This window comes from Pelecanus crispus, chromosome 7 (assembly GCF_030463565.1).
Source record: "Pelecanus crispus isolate bPelCri1 chromosome 7, bPelCri1.pri, whole genome shotgun sequence".
Classification (NCBI taxonomy): domain Eukaryota; kingdom Metazoa; phylum Chordata; class Aves; order Pelecaniformes; family Pelecanidae; genus Pelecanus; species Pelecanus crispus.
The window spans coordinates 5,040,247-5,067,087 of NC_134649.1; the positions used below are offsets into that span (position 1 = coordinate 5,040,247).

At 41.7% G+C, this 26,841-nt stretch overlaps 1 protein-coding gene across 2 annotated transcripts in view; it reads left to right on the forward strand.

Annotated features, from left to right (window-relative positions):
• Positions 1-26,841, forward strand: part of IGF1R (insulin like growth factor 1 receptor) — a 193,572-nt gene that overhangs the window by 37,201 nt on the left and 129,530 nt on the right. The window lies entirely within an intron of this gene.

Here is a 26,841-nt window from a genome sequence, read left to right on the forward strand (position 1 = left end):
AACATGATTACATGGCAGGCTTTTTGAGTTCATCCTGTAGCTTTACGAAAGCTGAGCCTTGCAGTATCAGTAGGGCTTAATTACAAGCAGTCGTCACTGGGAGGAACAGTTCCTAAATTCCACTTGCAGTCTTGACCAAAGCTGCTATAATGATAGGAAACATGACAGTGTGAGAGAAAGCAGGAACAGGGCTATATTCAGGTTACCTTCATTTGGGGACACTGGTTTTTTTTCTGAAGTGCTTCATCAGTTGCTTGTGAAGTCTTCATGTTCAGTTAGAACTGAAATTAAAGTACCTTGTAGGGCAGTTTCAGTCAACACATGCCAAAAATCTCTCTGAAAAAAGGCATTTGTAGGGCTGTGCTTTTACCAATAATTCTTAGAGGAAATAAAGTTTCTTTTTAAACAAAGAAAAGAAAACGCCTCAGCCTGTTCCTGGGAGACTTTGTGATTTGTCCAAGGTGAGGGAAGTGAGCTGTGCTGCTGTCTTTACCATGCGTTGCTATGAGTCGTTAGGCTTCTGCAGGCCAAATTTATGTCTTCATTAAAAGAGTGTAACTCCGTTGTCTGCAGAGGGTGACCTAAGTGATTCCTGTGCAACCTCATTGCCTTTAGTGGTTTGAATGGATGTAACTAGAGTGTATTTAATGAGATACAACAACTTGCTTGCTGTTGTGTGCTCTGGCTGTTTAGAGTAGACAAAAGTAATGTGCAATAAAAGCTTTTTGACTTCTAGGGGAATGTTAAAATAATTTGGGTTCAAAATGCATGTGAGAAGAGATCTGCTCAAATAAAATGAGGTCATAGTTATACTGTGATGGCAGCACTTTTAAGGCAAGGGTGTAGATAATGTTTTTCTTTTCCCATATGCTTTCATCTTCCTTTTTGTGGGAGATTGTGAAGAAGAAAGCAAGTATTGGAAAAGAGTCTTGAAAGGCTTGTTAAGAGCATTACACTGTGGAAAAACAGTGTAGGTTTAGAGTATCTTAGGATGCAGAGCATATGAAGAAATGATCAAGTTCTAATCAAGAAAAAGAGTGAGAAAGTTGGACCTACTTAATCTGTTTGTCACCATAAGCCACTGACTTCAAGGTAGTAGACTTTAAATTTGCCAGCCATTCATCCAACACCTTCCCCCCCCCCCCCCGCCCCGTTACTCCCATTCTGAAGAAAAACAAGGGAGGTATAAACGTGCAGTTGTTCAAAAGGAAGCTTTTTGTCTCTTCTGCTAGATTGCTTGGATGCTTTGGCAATGAACTCCTGATCTGGAGAGGGCTCTTGCAGTACAAAATTACACAAGACATGAAAAAGAATAGAAGCAAGGACTTTTAAGTTACTGAGTGTTTCAATCTGCATTTTCCTACCAGTAGAGATATGAGACCCATGTTCTTTTCCGTGGAATATTTTTCTAGTGTTGTATCTAATTTAACCCTGACATTCTCCTTGTGCGTCACGGTAATGTTAAACTGAAAATGCTGTCTATCACTCAGGGTTCCTTTATGCCTTTTTATTTTTCTTCACTCTGGATCTGTGGAGGAGTGTATATTAAATCTCTTTTGTCCTTGTTTAGGTTTTACGCTGAAAGATCTGAAGTTGGTGTGTAAATGTTGTGTGGGAACACTTAGTACTTTAAGTAGCCTGGCTTCTGTTTAGTTTTGCCTTCGAGTGGAAGTTATTTTTTTCCTTCTTTTTCTTGCTCACAAACAAAGGAAGAACCCCATGCTTCCTTCAATATAACTTGTGCAGGAACAATGTTGAGGGTGGAGGGAGGAGAGAGGGAAGGATATGCTGTGTTTGACTTAAAATAATCCATTGACATTTCTATAGTAGAACAAGCTACAGAAAAACTGTAATTTTAAAAAATCTTTTTCTTATTTTTTAAGGTTCAGGGTAAAGCGTCAGCAGCTTCTCTGCCAGTTTTGTAGCCCTGGTTCCTGTGTAGTATACATTCCTTTACCTTCGAGTGCAGCAGCTTTACTGGTTCGCTCGCTTTGGAGCTGCGGCATGCTGTGTTTGGCATGCTATCAGCTTTCTGACTTGCACCTACTTTTCTTTTGGCATATCAAATGCCAGCTGTACTTCACTTGGGCTGCAGGTCCACATAGAAGAATCCCTCAAGGTAAAAGGAGAGTACTGAAGTTGTTTGCATCAGTGGTTGTGCTTTGGGGCACAGGTGGAGATGGAAAAGATAAAAATCTAGCGTCCAGACATACAAATAGGATTATGGCCTTTTGTTTTTTTCTTCTGGCAGTTGTGACTGCTGGAAACATTTATGGAAGCTGACTGCATCTTGCTCAGCGATTGATGTGAGAACCAGAAAAACTGTTCCTGCTGTACCCCTTGAAAGACTGGTCTCTAATGACACGCTTGCTTTGCCTGTCCACCGGTCTACTGTAAAGAAAACTGTCATTGTTTTCTGTATTCCTTTTGCTGATGACTAAGTTTTGAGGTCTGCTGCCTTAGTCACTAGGCCTTTGTAAGCCTGCAGAAATGTAAATTACAAGCTTGAAAGCCTGCCTGGAAGTTCAGGATCCCTTGTCTACCATAACCTTTGTGGTGTTTTTCGAACAAGTCCAGCTAGCGCTTCCTAAGATGCTCTTCCGTTTGCTGGGGCCATGAGAAATGAACTAGGCAAACTGTTTATGTCGGAAAGTAATGGCAAAACTAGCAGTGATCCATATATAAGATCTGTGGTGTATGGGTGGGTCTTTTCTTTCTTTAACTTCATCTTAATTACTTGTTCGCTCTCCATCCACTCCCCAGATAAATTGGAGGTGCTCTCTGTCAAGTATTAGCTGAAACCCTTCCTTTCCTACTCAGATAAAAGAAAGGCTGGGGTCTGGTTCTGGGGAGGACAGACTGTTAATACCTGCTATGAAGGGGTGATCGCTTCGACTGCAGCTTCTGTGTGAGAGGACAAGAGCAGTCTGGAAGTCTGGGTCCTCCCCTCGTGCGAGCGAAGTATAGCGCTGCACAAAGGGGATGGAATAGCCACGCTTCCCGTAAAAACAGGGAAGGTGAGCGTCTGAAGTGCATGAGGGTCCTTTAAGGTTAGATTTGCCACTGGTTTAAAAAAAAGTAGGTTTAAATTGGCATTGTAGAAAGAACGTGGATTAGGGCTGTGAGCATTAAGCCCTGGTTTCAAAAGAGGCGAATTTGCCGTGAAAAACAATAGCTCACGTAGACTGCACTGCACAATACAACAGGAGAAAACTTTCAGCTTCCAAATGTGTGAAACTGAAGACCACAGAAGAGGCATGTGAGGATTTGGAGGCTGATAAAGAACCAGATGGCAGCTAAGCACAAAATGTTTTTAATGAAAATGTATCCTTACTCCTTTTTGAATTGGTTTGACAGTGGCCTGAAAAGATATGGTGTATGTGGGGAATGAGGAACAGGAGGGAGAGAATGGCAGTGAGTGGGAAGAGCGGTCCATATGTACCTTCTACTAAAATGTTTAAACATATGGAGACAGTAACATGATGTATTCTCACAAATATTCGGAATCTGCTCCTTTTTGTTTACATGGAGCTCAAAAGATAATGTAGTTGAGCGGTATCGCTTGACATAGCTTCATTGACTTGTGCCGTGCTTACCAGTGTACGCCATCTGGGAATCTGCTCCCTGTTGATTCAGCAGAGTAGTGGTGAAAAACATGTGCTGGGATTTTTTTTTTTTCCCCCTCCTCTCCGTCTTGTTTTCCCCTCTGTGAGGAGTATTCACTATATTCCTCTGTGCTTTACAAATACTGAACATACGTGAACTATGTAGACATAAAGAGAGAGAGGAAGAAGTTGGGAGCCAGAGGTGCCAAATCAAATTGCACTTCTTTTGCTTTAAATTACATCTGCATGCTTTTTTCTGTTTGCTGCTTCATGTAAGTTTTTTTTGTGTTTTTTCTTAAACTCTGAAATATAGTAGAAATAGCATATATCAGCAGAGGACAGCATGCTTTAAAAATTTTACGCTTTTAGCAAGCCAATTTGATGCGGTATAATTAAGTGAAGCTAGTCCCGTGTAATGCCAATCCTACTACCTTTGTTGGGTTAAAAAAAAAAAAGTATCATATAAACCTGAACATCTTTTTAAATGGATGGGTTGTTTGTCCCTTTGGTTGGTATGCAAACTCTTCAGCAAATAAACATCTTCTGAAAGGCATAAACAGAAGGGTAGGCAAAAAAAAATAGTAAAAGGTGCAGTTGGTGTCACTGTGTTAGAAAAATCTGAAGCATGTTAGAAAATTTTTGTTAGTGTTTTCGTTCTGAATGAAGTTTTTTCCTGACTTTTGCTCCCCTCCTGAGAAGCCTGCTCTTCAGCCAGAGGTTTCCCAGAATTTTTATTATGGCTGTGAGAGCATATTTAATTAGTAAGCTGGAATGGCCACAGAGCCGTTTAGGCCAATCTGCAGTTAATTACTGTAGCAGTGGTTTATATTCTGAGAAAAGGGCTAAAATTAAACAAATGTATACTTGCCATTTTTCTTTGTTCTGTTGCAAAATGCCATAACCTGGGAAGAACATCTTGAATCTTGCGGCCTGCATTAGTCACCAAAAACTAAGTGCTAATGTTGAATATTCATCTTGGCTTCCTAGTTTCTTTTGGCACAAAGTTGTGTAGTGTTTTTGAGAGGACTTCAAATTTTGGAGTTTTGTTTTCCAGTATTAAAACACTTGATGCAATTAACTAGGTCCATCGATGACACTTTGCCATGGGTTAAAAAAAAACCTTTTAGAAATCCTTTAAAAAATTTTGACCTTTCCCGACTTTTTGGAATAAAGAATAAAAAAAAAAATTAGAAGTGTTCTTAGGGTTTTTGAAAATACCTTGTCTGTCTTTTCTACTCACATGTACACACACATACAGACACACTTTTCTCCTTACAAAATGCCATATTTTACACTTGCTTCGACTTGCTTTATCTTTGTCAGTCCAGAGGTGTGTTTATGTTCACCGGATGATGTGTAGCCATATTCTAGTGACCATCCATGCTATTGGAGAAATTTATTTATGTTGGTATTGTTTCTAATAATGGGGAGGGGAAATCCATGTGTTGTGGAATGATACAGTAAATGTTGCCACGATTTCAGTGGAAGTACAGTACCTTGTGAGTGATTGTCAGGGTGCTAAATGTATATGCCCATTTATTCTGAGTAATATAAACTCTATTTTGCATAGAGACCATTCTGATTTAAGAAAAATGAGGATTTGCAGTTCTAAAATTAACAACCCCAACGAACTTGCTTAAGCTAGGAAGTAGAGGCAGAGGGTTTTGTGCTTTATGTAAATGTATCTTACTCTTGCAATTAAACAAGAGCGTGCCGTGATTGAAACCTGGCTGGATGGAAAGCGCTTCCAGATCCACGCTCTGCCTGTCTTCCATGGCTTCAGATTTTTGCCTCATGAAACTTGGAAATCATGAGTAATCTTTATTGCTACTACAGTATGGATTTACTTGAATTGTCTCATGCCGAGCAACTGCTTCACTGTCTCAAAAACAACTATAAAAATATAATTGGAGATCACTTATAGGAAATAGTCATTCCCTGGGTTTATGGGTTGCATGTATTGCTCAGTTCGATTTCTCTGTGGTAAAGGGTGGGGAAGAAAAACAATGCTAGGCCTTCTTACGAGAAGATATAAAAGTATCACTAGATTGTCACGCATACAGCGTGCAATCTTTTAACGTGTAGTGCTTGAAAAGAAGTCCTGGTGTTAACCTCTCATTATGTGGAGGCTCATGGGAGAAGAGAATGGACTTCGTAGCCCAAGGGGCCTGAGGCTGTGGAGCAGAGGGGGATAGGAAGATGATGTCTGTTATCACATTCAGTGAGGGTTTCTAAGATGTTGCTTATTTATTTATTTCAAACTTAACAAAAAAAAAAAAAAAAAAGTGCTTTAAAACCTCAGCAACATCCTGAAAGTCCTTTCATAACTACTGTATGTTAGTGATGTTTCAGAAATTGGACAATCTGGTGCAAGCTAGGATTGGAAACAGGATGCTTTTGGTTTTACTTGCAACATGTCTGCTGTTTTTAGCGACTTGCTTTCATCCTAGAGGAGACTGAGGATGATGCATTGTTTAGAGAATTATTTTTTGTTTTACCTTCCTGTGCAGCAGTACCATGTTAAATCTATGAAATTAAATATGCGTCTAAACTTGAACCAAATCTTTGATTAACCTGCTTAACATGGACTTCCAGGCCCCAACCTGCTTAACATGGACTTCCAGGCCCCATTGATATATATTAGACAAATGTTTGTTAATAGAATAGCCGGTTGTATTGGATAGTTAATTACATGTAATGTAAGACTTTAATTTTATGGTGAATTTGCAAAACAACTGGGAGCTGGGAATAGCTAGCAGCGTTATAGGGAAAATGTCAGGGAAATGTCAAGTGTAAAACCAGAAGAAAGCTGTGTTTTTGCCGTGTTCTTGCAAATGTCGCAGGGACGAGTCAAACTCAGCCTGGCTTAGCATTTTCCACAGTTCTCTGTGGCTCTTATCCACGCAAGGAGGCTGGCTTGTAGTGGGTTGCTAGCTTGCCTGGGGATTTCTGTTTTGACAGTTCATGCTTGTATGGATGTCTGATGAGGGGTGAACTTGAGCTGCAGTCTTTTTATCTTGGTGGGGGCCCTAAAAGGATCTGTCCTCCACCCAGCTGTCCATTCTCTTGGAACGTATAGAAATACATCTTTTGTGATGACTGATCTGCAATTGATTTTGGCTGAAATGGGCTGAAGGAGGTTTGGAGGTGGGCGTGTGAGTGAACTCGCGGAACTTGCAGCCTACTTCTCATAAGAAGTCAAGGTAAAACTTAGGTTCAACCCTGGGTAGGAATCATGCCCTCTAAAAATTTTGAATAGTGGGCACCATTTTCCTTTTTTTCCTTCCCCAAACACACATGAATGTAGGAATGAATTGTCCTTAAGCATTTTCATAAATTGTTTTCATGTGGCAAACAAGTTTTTCAGTGTTAAACAGTGATGAAACAGCCTTTGTTTAGCCTTCCTTCCCACTAATAGTGCGATTTCCTTCTCAAGTCTGTTTATGGCTCTGAGAATTAACTTGTAATAAAAAGATGCTTGGATAATAGGATGTTAATACAGATTGTTGAATTGCCTTTTTCTTCTGAGGTGAACTCGGCCTGGTTCAGTTGTCAGCTGTCTCTTCCTCCCCCTCCCCAGCAAAGTTTTCAGCATTTGGAATACAACGTGCCTGTGCTAGCAGATGAAGACTAAAAATGATACAGCAAGTAGTTTGCCCACGATAAAATGGTAGATGTTTGAGGTGCCCATAACCTGGGTTTTTAAAGCTAGAAACTGTATGCCATTCTCCCGGGGTTTTTTTGTTTACTGTTTCTTGCTGGGCAAAGTGAACTTGTAGTTACCTGCCCAAAGCATAGTTCCGTATGCCCTGGCTAATTATTCAGTGCATTTGTATAGCCCTTGACAATGTAGGGGAGAATGAATTCAGCACATGACTTGAGGATCCCTCTTGGAGAGGCCGGTGTTTTTTGGAATTTGGTTGCTGATTTGCATGTTCAGAGGGATTCGAGAGGCAACTCAAAGTCCTCGTTGTTGCTAGTTAAAGTTCAGCTTATGCTCTCAGGTGGATCAAACTTGTAGTTCGTACACCAGTGTGACCTTCCTGATGTGTTTTTTCCTTGTTGCAACATACTGGGTTTGTAGGCGCTTAACTGTTCCCTTCTTAATAAACAGTGCTGTATAGCTGTTGAGACTCATCTCCTCCCGGCGTACTCATCGTCCCTCCATTCATGGCTTCTCTAACTCTTCACTGGCGTAACTCAATTGAGGGGTCTGTTTCTCCTGTGTTGTTTTTTTTTCCCCCCCGGTTGATGTGTGAGGGATATATATGGATGACTAAAGGTAATAGTTTTGGGAAATGATGCCATTTAGGAAGCATGTTTGAAGTGTTGAGCGTGCAGAGAAAGTCTTTTATATCAATGCAGGCCTTGGGAGGAGGAGATGCTTTTCTATGTATAGAAACTTCCCGTATAGGATGGCAAGAGAAGGTTGCAGGGGGATTGCCTGTCTCTTTAAGTGGGTTTATAATTGGCTGGGAATTTTTGTCAGCTTAGTCACTGCAGCATTCAGCGGATGAGGGAAAAAAACCACAGGCCCCAACCGTTACGGGCCATGGATAGGCTCTGTCATCCCAAAGGAATGCATGTGAACAAAACACTTTGTGCGGTGCAACCGTTGGCCTAAACAGTATTGCATTCTTAAAGCAGGCTCTGAGTCACATGGAGCAGATGGATTGTTTCACTAAAATGGAAGTTATGTATCACTGAGCACTCGGATCGAGCTTTTAAGTGTGGTTCGAATAGGTCACGATAAGCGAGTGTGATGAAGGGGTGTAAAGGTGAAAAAAAAATCAGCTCCTTGTTCTGTGGTTGAAATAGTTTCTGTGGTATGGCATTAAAAAGGTAGGAGAGTCTTTCGCTTTGTTAATTAGTGGGCTGACACACCGGGCTAAAGATTTCTCTCTAGATTTCAGGCAAGCGTGTTCTCAATTCTGAGGCACTTTGTGTTCATCTGGGAAGCTTCATGCTACCCAAACTGATGCAAAGAAGCCCCTGTTTTGTACCCTGGGGCGGGGGGGAACCCCAAAGCAAACCCCAAACCTATTGGCTCTTCTCGCAATGAAACCAGCTGCTCAGCTCTTCTTCCCCCACCCTGCCCAGCCCTCACCCCAAAATCTGTCTTCGAGCCGTTCTCTCTGGTGCGCGCAGTATATTGATTAGTGAGAGAGTAGCTGTCTCTGTGGGTGGCGTTACCCTTTATTTGGCTTTATCTCTTCTCTTCAAGGGATTTGAAAGGATCCGATAGGAGCGTTGCCAGTCTCCAGCCTTCAAAGCGTGCAGAGGAGGAGCTGTGACTTCTGGCTAAACAAATTCGGATCTGTCAAGTGAATCCTGCACCCCTGCCCCCCCCTTTTGTGGGGAATCCTCTTTAAAGAGTGGTCTAGGATTTAACGAAAAACCCATCCTCCAGTTGGTTGATATTGACGACTGCTGTCATTTGGCAGGCTGTTGCTGTTTGGAGTGGAGCAAGTTTGGAGGTCTTAATCTGGTTATCGCTAAGGCAGGTGTTTCAGAATTAGTGCCTCCCCATGTAGTATTAATTGAATCTTAAATCATTACAACACAAAGGGGAAGCATTGACTAAATTCCCTTCCATCTCTGGAGCTTTCCTCATGAAGGCAGCACATGAATAGGAACTCTCTCTTAGAGAAGATGCTTTACTTTTTAAGTGCTTGATGAAGGCTGCTTGGCAGGATCAGAATTGACTGGTCCACATGAAACACTACATGCAGAACCAAAATTGCAGTGAGTCACTGTCTGCTCTGTCTTTTGTGATCTGAGAGTCTGGGATAAAATACTGCAGTGGGTGTTACAGATAAAACCCAGTATGCAAATCCTTAATTCAGAGATGAAGTGTTCTTCCTCTTCTACTCACTGCAGTTGTTTGTCTGTGTGCATCCAGAGGAGAAATTAAAATAATTAGTAATACCTTGCTCCAGAAAATGCAGAGTGGTGGCAGGGAAAACATACCCCTTCCAGCATACCAGCTGTAGAGAGTTTGTTAAGGGCTGGTTTAGGATCAAGGTGTTTACAGGAGAATATAAGTAATTGGAATATATCTTATAGGTGGAAAAATTAATATCCCTCCTAGGCAAAGATCTTATTCTTTTCTATCCTTAGGAAGCTTCTTGGTGTGGTTAGAATTGTCTGCATGTGGCAGATGATCTTTTTAGGAGAAAAGTGAAAAATAGGTAGGAGAGAGTGAGAGGGCATTTTTGGAGTGGGGAATGAAGTGGAAATCTTTCAGTGTGGCAGTGCCTGGTGAAGGTGGTAGGCCGCTGAAATCTGTGGTGATTGCAGGTCCCAGCCTCTGGCTTCTTGGGACTTGAGAACTGGGCTGGCTGGTCTAAAAGGAAAATTTTGCTCCGTGAACTGGTGTTGCTGTAGCGTGGCACTGTTTTAATCACACCCGGATCTGTGTGCTGTACCTGTGGTGTGCTGTTAGGGCTCTGGATACAGTGTCCATATGCTTCCTGGTTAGATAAATTCAGCATCATGCATGTAATACCTGAAAACTTCAGCTGTGAAGCTTTCTTGCTTTTCTTGTCTACTTATTAAATGTTTATTAAAATGGTAGCCGGCCTGGGATGAGGGAGGAGGAGGAAATACTGAACAACACAGGGCTTACCAGTCACCATAAATGGTGCAAAGCTCTGTGCAGATCCTCCAGGAGATGTACTTTGTTTACATTAAACATGCTGAATAAACAATATCTGTAATAAGGTTACTTCAATGAAATTGTACAGCAAGAAGTAAAAACGTTTGCTTTTCCGTATCTGCTGAGTGGGCTGCATGATCTGACCTGTATGCGAGGGTGCTGTCTGGACAAAGAATGTCATGAGCAAGTGGACAGCTATTTTGCAATGTTATCCTACTCATTCTTCTAGTATCCAGGAGACACTGGAATTGGTGCGAATAACTCTGTGCCATGCCTGGTTAAACACAATGCCTTAAAGCAGGAGTTTAAAAAAACCCCTAAAACGGCGTCATCCCCGCCCCCCAATCTTACTAATACAGGCTGAAGGAAAAGGAGAGTTTCCTCCTAGCTTGTGTTCCCAGCAACAGCAGCAAGCGTGGCAGTAACCCGCCTGGGTTCTCGCAAGCCGTGCTTCTGTCTTCCTCTTAAGGCCTCTCTGCCTTTTCTGTCCTCCCCTCCCAATACGCGTTTGAGAAACTGGGAGCCTTCCCTTTGCCTGCTTGGTCCTTACCGCTGTTCTCTGCAGCGGCCCAGAAACGATGTGCCTGCCTATTTCATTCTGCTGCTGCTTGGTAAACTAATGAGCAGAGGCACCGCAGCTGCCAGGAGGAATTCCTTTCCAGCAGTTTTGCGAGAAAAGTCAGCAGGATTAGGGCCTGGTTAAAACCTGATGTTTCAGCAAATCTGCTATGCAAACCATTTGGGTGAGGGAGAGAGCAACTAGAGTGGCAACCAACTTTGCTTGAGGCAGAAACGAACTGTGGGAACAAGGAGGAGACTGTCTTGTTCTCTGTAAACCATAGTGCCGCTCAGAGCGTTTTGGTGTGCTTGTGTACTCATTATATGAGTACGTATATATATGTGCTTCTCTGCAGCAGCACCCCAAGTTACTGTCTGTCCTGGCTTAGGGGAAACAATTATTTCAAAAGCCTTTCTTAATAGCCTTTCGAGCTGCTCTGATGTTTTGCCGTTTGGATGTGCCTGCTTGTGCCAGATCGTGCGCTGGATCTCGCTGTTCTGGAGCACCTACTTAGTTATCTATCCAGGCAGGGAGCACTGGGGCACCTCCCAAGCATTTAAAAATAGAAATAAACATCTCATGCTCGCTCTTCCTTCCTTGATTAAATTTATAGGGTTTGTGTTGGGCTTGTTTTGGTTTGTGTGGGTGAGTGGGTGTGTCTTGTGGATGAAAAAGTAATTGCAGGAGAGCTAGAGTCAAAGGAATATGTTTCTACATTAGTTTGGAAGCTGTGAGGTCTTTGGTCACTTTACTTTCTGGGGTCAGTTTACATGAAAGTTCTGCTTTCTATGCTGGGAACCTTTCGGTTCCCAGTGACCGCTTAGCAAAATGCAGCTGCTGCGGGAGGTTGCAGTCACAGCAGTGAGAGGTGATCTCTTGGGTAGCTTGGGCCATTGCCATGAAGCATTTGAAGTACCTGGGGAGAGACCTTGGCCTGTATTACCTAGAGGAGTGGGTGGAGAAGGTAGATCTCATCATCGTACTGTTGGAAAGACAGTCTGCAGTGATAACTGAAGAAGTGCAGTGATTGCAGTAACCAATAGAGGGAAGAGTCTACAGATGTGGTTCTAGTAATGTATTCTGGAGTAAAATTAGGTGAAGCAGGTAGTGAACTCTTTTTGTGATTTTCTTGTTAGAGTGCTTTGTTGTGCTAGTAATTTCTTCCCCATTCCTGTGAAGCAGGTATGGTTTAACCTACCTATATGCTGCAGCAGTGAACACTTAGACTGTTGCGTGTAATATGTAGAAAATAAGATTAGCAGAAATAATAAAAACACAGTGTTTGTGCTGCTGCAGATGTAAGAGCTAATGGGACACCCAGGGGCAAGTCATGAACCAGTTAAACAGGGACCAGGCGCTCTGGTTTAGCAAGCCATTCTATTCTGAACACAAGCATGGATACAAGTCAGACAGTGATTGCAAACTTTGTTTGTTTGACTTTGCCTCAGTGCTTCCTGAGTCAAGCTGCCTTAATTATATGAGAGAATTGCTTCTCAAAATGACTTCCCGATAAAACATTATCTGGACTTGAATGACTGTTGCAACTGTAGCAGTCCTGTCTCCAGGAGAGAAGAGTATTCCTGAGGGTCTGTTCTATATCCATTTCCTTCTGAAGGCCTCCATTGACATGTTTGAGTCTGTCTTCTCACTGCCTATTGTGTAGGACCAGGCAAGAAAATAGTAACTGTAGAGAAGAATATTCTGGGCCAGATGGTCTGCTTTCTGGCATGCATTATAGAGGGCTGTTTGATTTGTCTTCAGCACTGTGTTTTGTGAATTGGAGCTGTAGAAAGCCTCCAGAGTAGAGTAATGGTTCAAACCCTTTGAATTCTGTAGTGTCAAGTAACTTTTAAATGATACATCACTCTGACAAACTTGTTGCTTCCTGTCAAAACAAAGAAAGTGCTGATCTCCAGTTAGCTGATGTGAAAGGCCTTTGCAGATATTGATAAGACACGAAGAGTGCAAGCCACCTTCAGAAAGGTTGCTTCTGTGTACTGCTGCCTAACTGAAATGACAAAGCAGCAGCCTTTCATATGATTATGCACAAGCGTTTTTTTACATCCTTTACTGCTGCTGTTTTGGGCTGTGCCTTGGGTGGACAAACTCTTTGATAGCCTGAGTCACAGTGGTGCACGTATCAGCAGCTTCAGGTAAAGCGTCGACTGAGATGAGTTTGTAGAGATCTGTCCTCACCAAGGGAACTTTCGTTATGGAAGCATCTCTGCTCCTGTCGTGTTCTTACTCTACGGACATTCTGCCAAAACCAGTTTGCAAACCGGGGCTTCTAAACTAATGCCGAGTATTTCTCTGTGAATGCATCATGTTGCATCTTGCTTCATCCTAGGACAATATTGATAAAACAAAAGGCATCCTCCAATCTATAGGAAAGATTTTTGTATATGTCAACTTTCTATCATTGACAGAACTGTGCTGCAGTGTTGCCACTGATTTCTTGTCTTGTTTCCTACTCCTTGTGTCTTCAGTGTGGGTTTTTTATATGAAGCAGTGGGATCATACTGTAATGTAATACTTGGATTCTCATTTTAACGACTTCTGTGAGAGAGGCTCAGCTCTTTCTGGATATGGTAATTAAAAAACCCGAAGTGGTGGAATTCGTCTTTTGCAGTGAGACACCCTGACTAATTAATTTTATTTATCTTAAGAAGTGTTCTGGTCCGCAGCGCTCTGATGGGCGGCGCGACAGCTCAAGTGTAAGGTGCCTGGAACCAGTAGTGCTATTTGAAAATCTAGGCCAGAGCATTTTGCCAAGTGTAAACATTGTCTCATGGTGTGAAAAACAACCAAACAATTTTGGTTCATTAATATAATTTACTTGAAGACAGACAATGCACCTGACATGGCTGTTCATACCCAGGCTTTTACACCATTTGTATACCTGATTGATTTTTAAATTGGTTGGTTTAGAGCGGGCCAAACAAAAGTGGCTTATTTAATCTATAGTAGTAATTCCTAGATTGACCAATTACACAGGATTTATTTATTTAAGCAGGCACCTTAAAACTAATCTTCCAGTTGACTTCAACAAGTTTCTTTGGGCCTTTCCATTGCTTTTTTCCTTTTTCTTTTTTGAAACCTGGAAGATATAGAGCCTTTGATTATTGCAGCTATTTCTGCAGATAACTGGACACACCCCCCCCCCAGTTTAACTGTGGAATTGGGTCCCATTCAACTCCCGTTGGAGCCAGCCGGTGGGTCTGCACTGTGATTTCGCTGCGTTTCGTGGTGGAAGCTCCAAACCCACCACCTGGATCTTGATGATCGGCCCCGGAAGCGGAGGGAGGTGGGCGAGATGCTGCGCTCGCGTCCCACTGTGGAGCAGTCTCACGGAAGTGCTGCTGCTGCGTTTCGACACGTACCTTCCCAGAGCTGCTCCCCTCCCCTCCAGCAGCCGCAGTAACTCGGTCTGGGGGGAAGGCAGGCGTTAGCCCTGGCTAGCGCAGCCCTCTTGTAACAGCGGTGTCTCGTCAGTGCAAGCCACCGCGGAGCTTTGCCTTCCTCCCCTCGCCTTTTCCTCCACCTCCCACATGCACCTGCTTGCAGTCAGAACAGCACCTGAGCCGAGCGTGTCCTGCGCCGCCTTTCGCAGGGCTGCGCTGGAAATGGAGCTGTTGCAGGCTCTCCCCGTGTGTAAACTCCCCTCCGATTTTGCGGGCTTGAGAGCAGTCTCACCCCGTGCGTGGGTCACGTGGCTGTAATTGGGTTTATGGAATCTCCCCGGTCCTGTGCGTTCCCCAGGGTTTGTTGTTGTCAGACCTCATTTTACCCCCCACACCCTTCATCCTCTTTTGTTAATCCTGGAGTTTGGGGAATGTCTGAATAGTGTTTATTGCTTTTATTGTTTGGGTGGGAAAATGGCCATGCAGCTTTGATTGTTTTATGGCAGGAGAAAGGCTTTGTGGAACCCCAGGCGCTTTTTTTTTTTTTTTTTTTTTTTAACCCCAACAAGGACTGTAGAAAAGTAACCAATAATTTAATTGTAAGTGAAGAATCTCTGGCTGGTTATAACCATGTTATAGGACATGTTTTACTTGAGTCCAAAAATCAACCAGAACCTAAATTTAATTACTTTCTAATATGAGTTATTAAAGCATGGATCAGTCCGTACTGCAGATGAGTTTTGGAGGTACTGGTGAGAGAGAACGCAGACTTCAGTTTTGATGGTAGATTAAATGTTGGGTGTCAGCGCTTTCTCTGATAACAATGTTGTTGAGAAGTGCTTTGGCACAACAGATTCCCCTGCATGCCTGTAGCTTGCCGTGTAAGTTAACTCGGGACTTCAGCTTGTTTTGTCATGCCTCATTTGGAAAGTTTTGATTTGGGAAGGGGGAAAATAGTGCTGCCTGCTTTTAAGCATCTAAAACAAAAGTGCAGAAAGCTGGAGTGGCTAATCTTGAAGCTTGTGAAAGAAGCCTTATATATTTTTCTTCAAGGAATAACTTCATTTTATCTTGTTATCTTTCAAAAGCTTGATCGTTAGATCATTGGTATCATTAAAATATCAACAGACATAAATGATGACTGTCTAGTCTTGCCTTGTGATATTTTTTAATATGGTATTTTTTGTTGGTGGTGGATTTTTTGGAAGATACCTTTCTGCAAGACGAAGCCCTTTCTCCTAGCACATTGGATGTGTATTTAATGTATTAGTCTTAAAAAGATGCTGAGCAATGCTCCTTATGCTCTATATTCTTGCATTTTTCCTGTGGGTAAAGAGGAAAAATATTTAATAATTAAACTGTTGGGAACACAGTAAAAAATAAATGTTTGTAGACACTTTGTGTCTGTGTTAATTTATATGCTAAACACTGTTGATAATGATTTGAAACATGTCAGCTTGTTTGATATTTAATGTTTTCTGTATACAGAAATTTACATAGTTGCAGGGTTAAAATTGTAGTGACTACCCCTGGTAAGAGAAACAAGGTAATTTATTACTATTGTTCTCTACATAAAATACTTTGAATAACCCCCAAACTGCTCTTTTTGTTCCCCTTTTCAGTATTTTTAAATGTTTAATTATATATCGCAGTGTTTAGATTAATCTGAGCTTGTTCTCCTGTGTCTGAATTTTGAAGGTCTTTCCCTATATTCTGGTTGATGCATTGTATTTGTGTCGGCTGTGTTATGTTTCTGTGTATGGGCAGCTCTTTAAAGCGCTCTTGCGCTTCGATGTTGGACCGGGCTCAGTTTATATCTCTGTCCTGTGCTTGCTTTATGAGAAAGTCACTTAAGTTGCAGTGTCCCATCTGTCCAATAAGGAGGATAATCTTATTTAACGTGAGTATTGTGGTGTACCAATTAATGTTTGTGAGTGGTTGCAGGTACCTTCTGAATATAGCATAAAGAATTGATGAGCATCTCACCTGGAGATTTTGTTGTTAAATGCATTTTTGTTACTGTACAACGCTATTTTCTTACATTGCACTGGACCAGTGATGTGCAGGACTGTATTACAGTCATGCAGCTTGCTGCTTCTGGAAAATAAATCTGTTTGGGTGGGTATGCTAGAGTTTTTTTGGAAGCACATGTAAAGCACATTAAGCAAGAGAGACTTATATTTTTCACTTGAGTGTAAAGATCCAACAGGACAGCTTACAGATTTTTCTTCCAGCATGCTTCTTAAGGAGTTGAGGTTGTGTAGAGGAGGGAAATACACACAAGAAGGAATACCTGCTTCTCTGTTATTTTTTAACTCTCTGTTTTCTTTCATGTATCTACTCATATACCTAAGGCAAGAACAGAATACATTTAGTTTTTCGGAGTAAGGGGAACAAAAGCTGTCTTTTTAGATAATATTCTGATTACCTTAATCTTTATCGTATTAATTCATATTGGTCTGTCACTACCGGTGGAGAAGTAGCTGATGTGAACTAACTATATGTGCTCTGGAAAGCCTGATTTTTTTAAATTTTTTTTTTTTAAATTTATTTTTAAAATATATCTCAGCAAGAGAGACTAATGTTTGTTACCTGTTAGCAGCTTGAATGCAATGCTGTATGAATTAAACTCTAGCTCTTTTAAAAGGTTGAAAATAAGTGGAGCATCTTTATTTTATAATTCATTCCTGATCCAGCTGTGTTAGGAAATGATCTGTTTTACTTAATGCTCTCTGCAATTAAAAATGAGACAAATTTCAAACCCGTTTCTCATCTCCAAGCCCAGTCTAGTTAGGCATAAAAAGTACATAAGCAATGCGAATCTAGAATTGAATGGTCAAGGTGAAAGGGAAGGTGAAATCAATTATCTGCTAAAATGTTGGTGCAGGTATGTCTTCGGGAACATGAACTGCTGTTCTGGTATTTGCTAAGCAGCCTGCAGTGTGTATGCATCCTGGCACTGCTTTTCCCTCATTGTGAGGAGGAATAGATGTGTAAAAAATAACACCTGCTATTACCTCCCCCAAAACCCCCACAAATGAACCCTTTTATTTCTTGAATTTGTAGTTGAAATGTCTGCATTTTTTAAGTTTTATTAACAGTGGTATAAAAGCTGTTTGTCTCCTTTCAGTATCTTTATCCAACCAAGCTCAGTTATTAAGGAATAACGTATATTTGGCCTAGGAAAGTAGGTCAGTTCTGTAGTTAAAGTGTTTCTTTACGTGGTAGTTAGTGGGTAGCCTGCAGAAAGGAAGAGCGACTTAACTTTTGTTGTTTCCTAAGCATGGCAGCCCTGCCACAGTCCTGCAGTGCCTGCCTTGCTGTCTGCTCTGCGCGGGTCTTCGAGAGGCCACTCCAGACAGCACAGAAAAAGCATCACTTGACAGGAAATGACAAATCTGGTCGGATTCATTTGGTCCAGGTATCACGCAGGAATATATTATGAATAAGGTTTTGGTGTGTACTTCTTTTCATTTTAAACGAGCAAAACAATGCTGATACATGTTTGTTTTTTGTAGTCAGTCCTAGTCACCTGCTATCTCGGAGCATCCCTTTGTAGTCTTCTAGGAGCATGAATATTCTTTGGGGTGTAGGAGAATTGCGAAAGGTTTTCCTGTAATAAAATAAGCCTTTAGCAAGCAAAAATTTTATTGAGAGGGGATTTTGTTTGTTTTAAATGGAACAATCTCCCTCAGGAATAACTGGTTTGTGGGTAGCAAATATAGGAGTTTAAATGTGGTGGGAGACCACTGGAAAGACAGAGGTCTGTGTACATTTCTGAGAGTGAATATTACCAAAGCTCCTCCTGTAGGATCCTTTCTCTAGAAAATATGGTGTGGCTTGAAAAGGTAAAGGTGAAGTCAGCTGGAATGAGTGAGGCTTAGATCTATGCATCAGGGAAAACATCCCGGTTCTGAGAAGCGCTTGGCTGTGGGATAATGCCATTGGAGGGACAGGAGGAAATTTGTGCTCATGTATGGGGAAAATGAGATACAGAATACTTAAGTGACTTGATCAGATTCACATGCCTAAGACAGTAATAGCGGAAGGAGAATCACATGCTGCTTGTCTGGTAATCCAGCTAGAAGGTTGTGCTTTGCCAGCTTAGTAGAAATGACGAGGACGTGGCCTCCTGTGAGAGTCCCCTCCATGAATTTGCTATACCTGTGGATTTTTAAAATGAAAAAAAAAAACCAAACCAACTTTGCTGTGCATCCCTTTTATGTGTAATTATAGTCTACAGACTAACATGAGAAGGTGGCTCAGGTTTGTTTTTCTTGCTCCTTCATTGACCTGCTAGAATTGGGGATTTACTGAAGTGTGAGTGGATAGTGAGCGTTTCATTTGTTGAAACTAGAAGAAAGATGCAGTAAACTTTTTAATTCTAAAGAAGCTTAAGTCTTTCAAAATCCTCTGTGGAGTCATCTCTGTGTACTGCATTGACTGAGAAAGATCAACTCGGTCAGGTTATGTCTGTAGAAACAAACATATTTTCCAAGACCCTGGTTATAATTCCTAATGCTTTGTTTATAAAGGCTGTTTTCCCTGCGAGTTGGCTGGAGCTCTGTAAGTGGTCTCTTTGCTCTGTTTGGATTCCCCGTAGCTGGGTTTGTACGGCTGGAAAGCACATCGCTTTTGTGTGGCTCATAATCCACTGTCTGAGCATCATCCTTTAGTTTACTCACGAAGAAAGCCTGCGTTAGCTATGCAGCAGACGAGTTCAGCCGGCAAAATTTTTATCAATGCAATGAAAGCGAAGCCAAACAAGTAGAGAAACAATGGGCTGCTTTTTTTGGTGGTTTTTTTTTTGTTTTTTTGCAGCTTATAGGTGGCAAACAGTGCAGATGAGGCATCAGGATTGCTGTTCTTGCGTTGCAGCTTGGTATTTTCTTCTTGTCTGGCATACGCGGACTGACCTCTTTGGTCTAGCATGGCTGCTCTGCCAAAGTCTAGGGCTGGGCAGTATTGAACTGTGACCTGCAAAAGTTTACTAAGTAATCTTTCTTGTCCCTATTTTACATGGAAGACTCTCCTGGCAATGCCTAAGGGAAAAAAGAGGGGTTGGAGGTGGCTGGTTGTTGAAAGCAGTTAAAGTTTTAGTAAAACTGGGCCAATTTGAGAATTACTGGCACAGTTCTGTGAATTTATTCATTTCATTTGGCTTGTCTTGCTTTTTGGATGTGACTTACAGGAAAGGAAAACTCTGGATAGTGGGGAAGAAACTATTTTACTATTTTCGTTGCTCCTCCTTCCTCTAAATTGAGTAGGGTTGTGTTACCATTTCCATGCACCAGCAACGTGAAGGTTGCAAGCTTCTTTAGGCAGCACTTGCAGAACTGTGTGCAAGACTACTAAATTCCCCTCATCTTCCTGCCAAAAATAGTAAACCTCTAAAAATATGTGAAGCATTCCAAAGCTTGTGAGTACCAGCACGCTGGGCTGCAAAGTTTTTGCATTTTAAGAGGACCGTTTTAGATGTGCTGTGGGCATATTTGTGTTCTCGTACTGCAGGCACGCTACCTTGGGCTGCTGCCTTGTCAGATCTTGTAAGCGAAGGAGGGTCAGGCCTAGTCAGTACTGGAAGGGAGGACTTCAAAGAAAGCTTAAATGTTGGAAGAACTTGGCTGATTGAAATTGGTATTCTATTTTTAATTACTGATGCTACAGCTTAGTACTGGAGGCGTTGTATTCCAAATGGTATCTTTTTGAGCGGAGATCACTGCTTGAATCAGCACTTATCCAAGGTACCTTTTCTCTAGAATCACACAAGCTAAGTATAAGTAGTTCAGAGTATGCAACTATTTGATATTTTCCTTGCTTTTTCAATTTAATACTGTCATCGTGGCTTTGTAGACTTAACTGTGATGTACTCTTAATCACTTTCAGAGAAGCGAGTGAAAACAGTGATACTGTTTGCAAAGCATGTTGGGATGTTTTGAAATGAAAAGCACTTAATAAACAGCATTTAGATCAGACAATCTTTTTATTAAGTATTTGAGCCGTGTGCTACAGGATGATGTTCTGAGACAAGAATTTAGGATTAGAATGATAGTTTGGGGCGGGGGGGAGTATTATCCACATCACATAAAAACCCAACAATTTAATGTTGGAGAGCGCTTTACGTGAGGATCATGCTAAAATTCTGCAAGAGATTACCTTTTACCTTTGCCTATTGCCTGATCTGAAACCCTGAAATGCTTGAAGTTGTACCTGTGAAGTTTTTTTCATTTTAAAAAAAGTCATTGCAAATCAAGCAAGTAGAAAGAAAAAAAAAATAGCTGTGCTGTTAAGTAGAAGATGTGTGAAGTATTTGGATTTCAGATTTGCACAAAACCAATACATTCTTTCAAACAATTAAATATTTTACAAATTAGTCGTACTTAACCTGGTAATTTTTTGAAGTAACCATAAAAGCATTTATTGAGCTAAAAGAGTCTTGCGTTGCTTCAACTCTAGTCCACATCAGTTCTTCTGATTCATCTACCCATAGTTGCCTTTAAAATTTCTTGACCTTTGAAATGCACAAATAAGTTTCATCCTTGTAGTTGGGAGCAATTTTACTTAAGAAAAAAAAAAAAAAAAAAAGCAAAGCATTGTTTTTTCAATGCCACACCCACCACAAGATAAATTCCTTAATTTTGTGCTGGGTTGCAGCGTAATCACAGGGAAGCGTGCTCCAGCAGCTGCATGCATTCAGTTGCTGTTTGTGACCACACCTACGTAAGTCAATGTTGAATGTGAATTTTTGGGATTGTGTTGGAAGTAACAAAACTTCATCTGGGCATTGTCTTTATTTATAACAAATGCTGAAATAGGGAAAGCTGCAAACCTCTCGTGCTACATGCAAATCTACTTTTTAAGCACCACTGCAGTGAGGTACAAGATTAGAAATATTAAAAAAGTAAGGCAAAGCACTTCGAGTTTGTAAGAGTGAACTTGTGTAGTGTTATATCTCTATTTGAAGAATCATGATCCAAGCTTACTTATAAGTATCTAAGGAAGGAAAATACACTTTCCTTGTGTGTGCCACATCAGCACCTGCAAGAAGATGGCACTTACTTCCTTTAAAACAAAACAATCTCTACTAAAAAGACTGGTGGCGCAGCGTTGATTTAGGGTCTTACTGGCATACTGGTGTAAGTTTGAGACAGTAGTGAAAATCTTAGGCCTGTGACTACTTAAATTTGGTATCAAAATGAAGGCCATACTTGCATCATTACCTCTTCGTTGAGGCTGATGTTCCTGCCCATAGCTGGGTAGGAGGACATGAACTGAGGGTTCCCAGCATGGGGCTCGGGTGGGTCTCTCATCTGTTGTGCAGTCAGGCTGACATACCGAAAATCCTTTAGCTGTTACCACTGTGAAGAAAGCCTTCAAAGAAGAGAGGCAATGGGAAAACTAAAACCTGCAGAGTCGGAAATAAGTCTTGATGTGTGGGTGGGGTTTTTTTGTTTGTGCTTGGTTTTTATGGGGGAGAGGTGTTTGGTGTCCCCCCCCTTGGATCCCACTTTGAATTTGTTGTAAAGGGAGCCATGGTTGTTAATGACCATGGAAGAAGAGTGAACGTCCAGAGGGGTGTAGGGTAGGTAGAACATCTGATGACTCTCCAGTAGGATCTGGGAATATAAGAATTGTATGAGGGTTACTGCAGTGGCAATGAAATTGGTATTTCATTGGTATTAAAGGAAGATACCTTGAAGATGCCAATCATCAATCCCAAGCACAGCTGCACGGACATAGCTATGCTTATTTTTTTATTTTCCCTCTCTTTCCCTTTTTTTATTTTCCCTCTCTCAGTAGCATGGCTGGCATAAATGCTTCCTTGCTCTGTACCAAACTCTGTGCTGGTACAATTGTTTATGGGCTCGAGCGGTGACTGGGAGCAGAGAACTCCATCTGGGTTAAAAATAACTTGGTCCCAAAAAATAAACTGTATTTTTAACCTGGATCAAGTTTCCTGATCCAGAACACCGTGCAGCCCTGCAAACACTTGTAGCGACACAAGTGTGAAGGTGCTGCAGGGGTCCTTGGGTGCAACTCAGGCAGTTTAAGCCAGGTTTTTATGTTTTACCCCAAGTGCGATAGTCTTGGCAAGCAGATATGGAAACCAATTTCTGCCGTTTCCCAAGCTTGCAGTGGAGGGACGCGCTTTGTGGGTGTTTGGGGCCTTTTTGAGCGCTAAGTATTCTGTTAACGAAGTAGCATGTTTTATATTGTCATTTAACCAATAAGGCACATTTTTCAGCAATAATAATTGTAAAAAAATCCATCTCTTTTAATACTGAAGTATTTTAGTGGAACGGCTTGGGGAGCATCCGGCATGCGACGGGAGAGAGAAATGGTAAAACCTGGACTCATGATGTGTAGTTCTACATGTTGCGTTCTCCTCTGGTACTTGGTGGGTCTCTGCTGAAAAGGTGGGGTGTCAAGCGGGGACAGAATACCATACCTTTTAGAGATGGCGAAGGGCTGCCAGTCATCTGCGTGTCACTCAGTGGAGACCTTTGGTGTAAGTGCGTGTCATCCACTTGATCGGATGTGCCAGTTCATGAGTTGTCTGTCTGTTGTCTCCTGTCACCCACCCTAGGTGGCCTCTTTTCACATGTCTTCCACTCCCTAGAAAAAAATGCATTGAGCCATCTTCTAGCCCCAGCAGTTTATAGAAACAACCCAGGTCTGTTGGACTTGCTATTAGCAGGTTAAAAATTAGAATCTTTCTGAAGCAAAAATGTCTCATTTTCAATTCTAGCAGAAAGAGAAGTACTACTTACCTTCACTTGAAAAAAAAAAAAAAAAAAAGAACATGGTGTTGCTAAGGAGTGAGCTGCATCCTGCCTTTCACCTGTAAATTCTGCCAGAGCACTCAGTCTTCTTCCGAATGTGGATCTTAATTTCAGGCTTCTCCGTGGTTCCGCTTAAATCTGTGTCCTGTTTCAGGGTGTGGGGAGGAGGGTGGGGGTGCATGCCGTGGGTCTGTAGGATTTTGCTCTCATGCTCTTGAAAATGCATCTGGTTGAGACAACTGAGTCTGCCTTGGGTCAGTCTTTTGCCCTCTTAAAGCTTCGCTTCTGCCTGAATGTTGGGATGGAGGGCTGAACGTTGAGAAGTTAACAGTTTTCCTTTTTTTTTCTTCTTGCACTTCACAAAACTCTTCTAGCATGGTAAATGTACTTTCGGTTCAGTTAGGGATCCGGCAATGGGATGCCTTGGTTCCTAAGATGGCAGATACTACATCTGCTTCCTGTATGTTATCAGACGCATTTTTAGGTCTGGGTTGTAATCTGCAAAGCCCTTGTGGAACCGGTCCTGGCTATTTTGGAGGCTGTTTCAGCCTGTGGTCTGGAATAACACAGTAATCAGGGACTCCAAGTGGCTGGGGCTTAAAGCGATGCTATCTGGGGGTGACGAGGAGCTTTCTTGGCAGCACTTAGCCTGGAACTCTGTTTTGCATGATATGAGCCCGAGCCTGGATTTTACTGTTTTTAGGGTGAAACGTGAGAACGTTGGTTTTACAGCAGGTTTATCTGCAGTGCTAACTAGTAGAGTGCTCCAAGTGAGGGGACTTTCTAAAGAGAGTTTCTCTATGCCAATACCTGAATATAATCTGATTCTTTAGGGCTTTAATTTTTTTTACGTAATTACCATGTTTTTTATGTCTGATTTTTTTTTCCTCTTAAGAAATGTCTGTCATATTTTGCTGTAGTCAAAAAGTATCTGTTTTTATGTCTGTGTTATGAGCATAAGTTTAAGTAATCTGTTGTAAGAAGTGCTGACTGTCTTCTAGCTTGGTAGGTGTGTATGATTTTCAGAGGTATCCCGATTTCACACTACCTTCTGTTTTTTAGGTAAGAATAAATAAATTACAATTCCTGAAAATCCTCATGTATAAAAATCGAAACTATTTGTGGATGTCTGCTACTGAAAGAAAATGTGTATTGAATCTTAGACACTAAAATGTTTGACAAAAAACTTCAGAGTGGCAACAGTGGAGGAGGTGGGGAGAATAATGTTTGTTTGAAGATCAGTGCACCCTGGAGAAGAAATTTATTATGATAGTATCAGAATAAATAAAGTCCTTCTTTGGTGGAGTTTTGTTTGTGTCTTTCTAATTAGCATGGTTCCTTAGGGGCTAGTTTCTGCTGGAGATTGACCTGTATGGGTTTATAATAAGGGTGCACAAGAAATTGTTTTTGTATTTTATTTTCTTCTAAGCAGTGGTTTTTTTCCTTTTTTTACAGCTGCTGTATGTAGCACTTTGGTTACCAGTAACAAAGGAGAGAATTCCTTCTTAATTATTCTCTTCCTAGGGTGGGGGGATTGTCCTGGATTTAGTGTTTCATTTGCAAACTGTTTAAATTCCATTTTTTTTCTTAAATTTGTTCTGTACCTGCACTTTGACACTTGCCCATGTTTCTGTCTTAACTGTCGCAGACTCTGTGTCACTGTTGGAAGCTGCTTTGCGAGCAGTGTTCTTTGGTGTCATGGTTGGGCTTGCAACCTGTTTCAAAACTTTGAACTGTTGTTGTAACGTGGGAGCTGGTGAGGTGCATTTCTAGGGCCATGTATGTAATTTCAAAATGTGGATTTCAAAAATATGTTTGTGTGTTTTTGAAATACACATATTAGACTATGTTGCCTTGCCAAGTTCAAGAGGGTCCTTCCTTGAATACTTAAGAAAGAGAAGTTCGAGGAGTAGTTCTCAGTTGTTGACCCTTTGATCAGATCTTGGCCACAAACTGTTTGCTTGACCACATTAAGAAATGCTGTTTGTAGTATCCAAATGAGAAATTTTGTGTGCTGACACATCTGTGTGGTGGGTTGTATAAGGCTCTAACATGTAAGGTGTCAGTTTGGGTATGAAATAGACGGGGAAGTAGTAGCAAGCATCAAATTGGTTTTGGTGGAGTAATAGAATGAAATTTTTAGTGGGATGGATAAAAGGAGGCCATGATAGCAGTTCAGAAGAAAACACTGCCTTTGGGCCATGGCTTCAGAGTGAAAGCTGTAGAAATAGTTAGCTAGTCATGGCCTTCGTTTTCTATCTATTGACTGCAGCACCCCCAGCTTCTTTCTTTCTAGTCTTTACCAGGAATAGTCTTTGCAGAGTTAACTCTGGCTCCTACTCAGCTTTTGGTATTCCTCTAGGGATCGCTCCTAGTGTGGCTCTGTCCATTCACATGTACTGCTGGTCTGACCCGAGTCAGCGGTGAAAGACAGAGCAGGGTCCCCACTTGCAATGAAAATCAGTTTGCTTGGCGTTACGTCAGGCTGTGCTCCTCAAGCTTTCCTTGTGCCTCTGCAGCCAGGGTGGGTTTTCCCGTGTTTCACTGGCCCAGCTCAGCTCAACTGCAGTGCTAAAACATGGGTGGCACTAGTCAGAAGGCTTGGAGTGCCTCGGGGCATCTTCAGCACAGGATGGGCACAAGAGTTTGGGCACAGCTTCACAGCTTTGGCAGTTCGCAGATGGGACAGGCAAACTCTGCAAGGAGCTGTGATTGAATTTGAAACGAAGAGCGTGCCTCCCACTCGCTCTCCCAAAGGCCAGCGCTCTGCTGAAGGAGGTAGTGCGTAGGGTACTTTGTCATTTGAGAGCTAGGGAATGCTTCGGGCAGACTTTGTACTGCTGATTTCTCCTAGCGCCGTGCCAGATCTGAGAAGCTAGCGAGTCATGCTAGCCTCGCTGTTTTTCTTTGCTTAGGTAAAGTTTATGAAATTTATAAAATTTGTTTGTCAAGTTTTCTGCGAAAGTTTTGAACAGCAAGCGGTCTGTAATGGGGCCATCTTCATTTCTGGGAGGCAAATGCTGTGAGATTCCACGTTGTTGCTGGAGTGAGCTTTTGTACTTCTTCAGCTCATATGGGATTTCTCTCATGCTAATTATTGACCCTGAGGAATGATTATAGCAACTAGAAAAATAGAAGTACTGGAAGTTGTTGTGCCCCATTTGTTTGGGGAATGTGGTCTCAGTTTGTCCCAGAAATAAATTCCACTTTTGGCATGGAGATGTGGGAGTATGGCTTCTGCTCAGTGTAGTGTCTAGGTCTGTGGGCTGGATTAGGGTAACAGGCTACCATTTATAGGACTGTCTTTGACTTGATTGTCATAAAGACACTGCATTTTTTCAGGCTTTTCTTGGTTAATTTTCATATTAGAAAGAGAAAAAACAACAAATACAAACTCCAGTTATGAGTTCCATTTTCTTCTTTGTCCTGCGTCTTTGAGATCGGCATCAGCCTGCCCCGCCACTGAAATGGGACTAGTCGCAGACTTTCTCAATTGTGGCACAGTTACTTTATGTTAGGAGAAGCTCAGGAATTTGAGCATAATCAGCATTGCAGATGAAAGGCACAGCACCCTTATGATAAATGCTTGTTTTTACTTACGAGATGAATAAAGCCAGAATCTGTGGGGAAGAAAAACCACGTTTGGGATGTTGTAAGCGTATAGCTTGTTCAGAAATGTGTGTCGCTTTGTTTTGTGCAGCAGAATGTCTTTGCTTGATTGGCTGCAACTGCTGATCATTGCCTTTCCTTGTTCTGCATGAACCTTGTAATCTCCCCTGGAGTCGCCCAGGACTGAGAAGCTCCTTTGGATGTTGCCAAGGCAGACAACTACTGC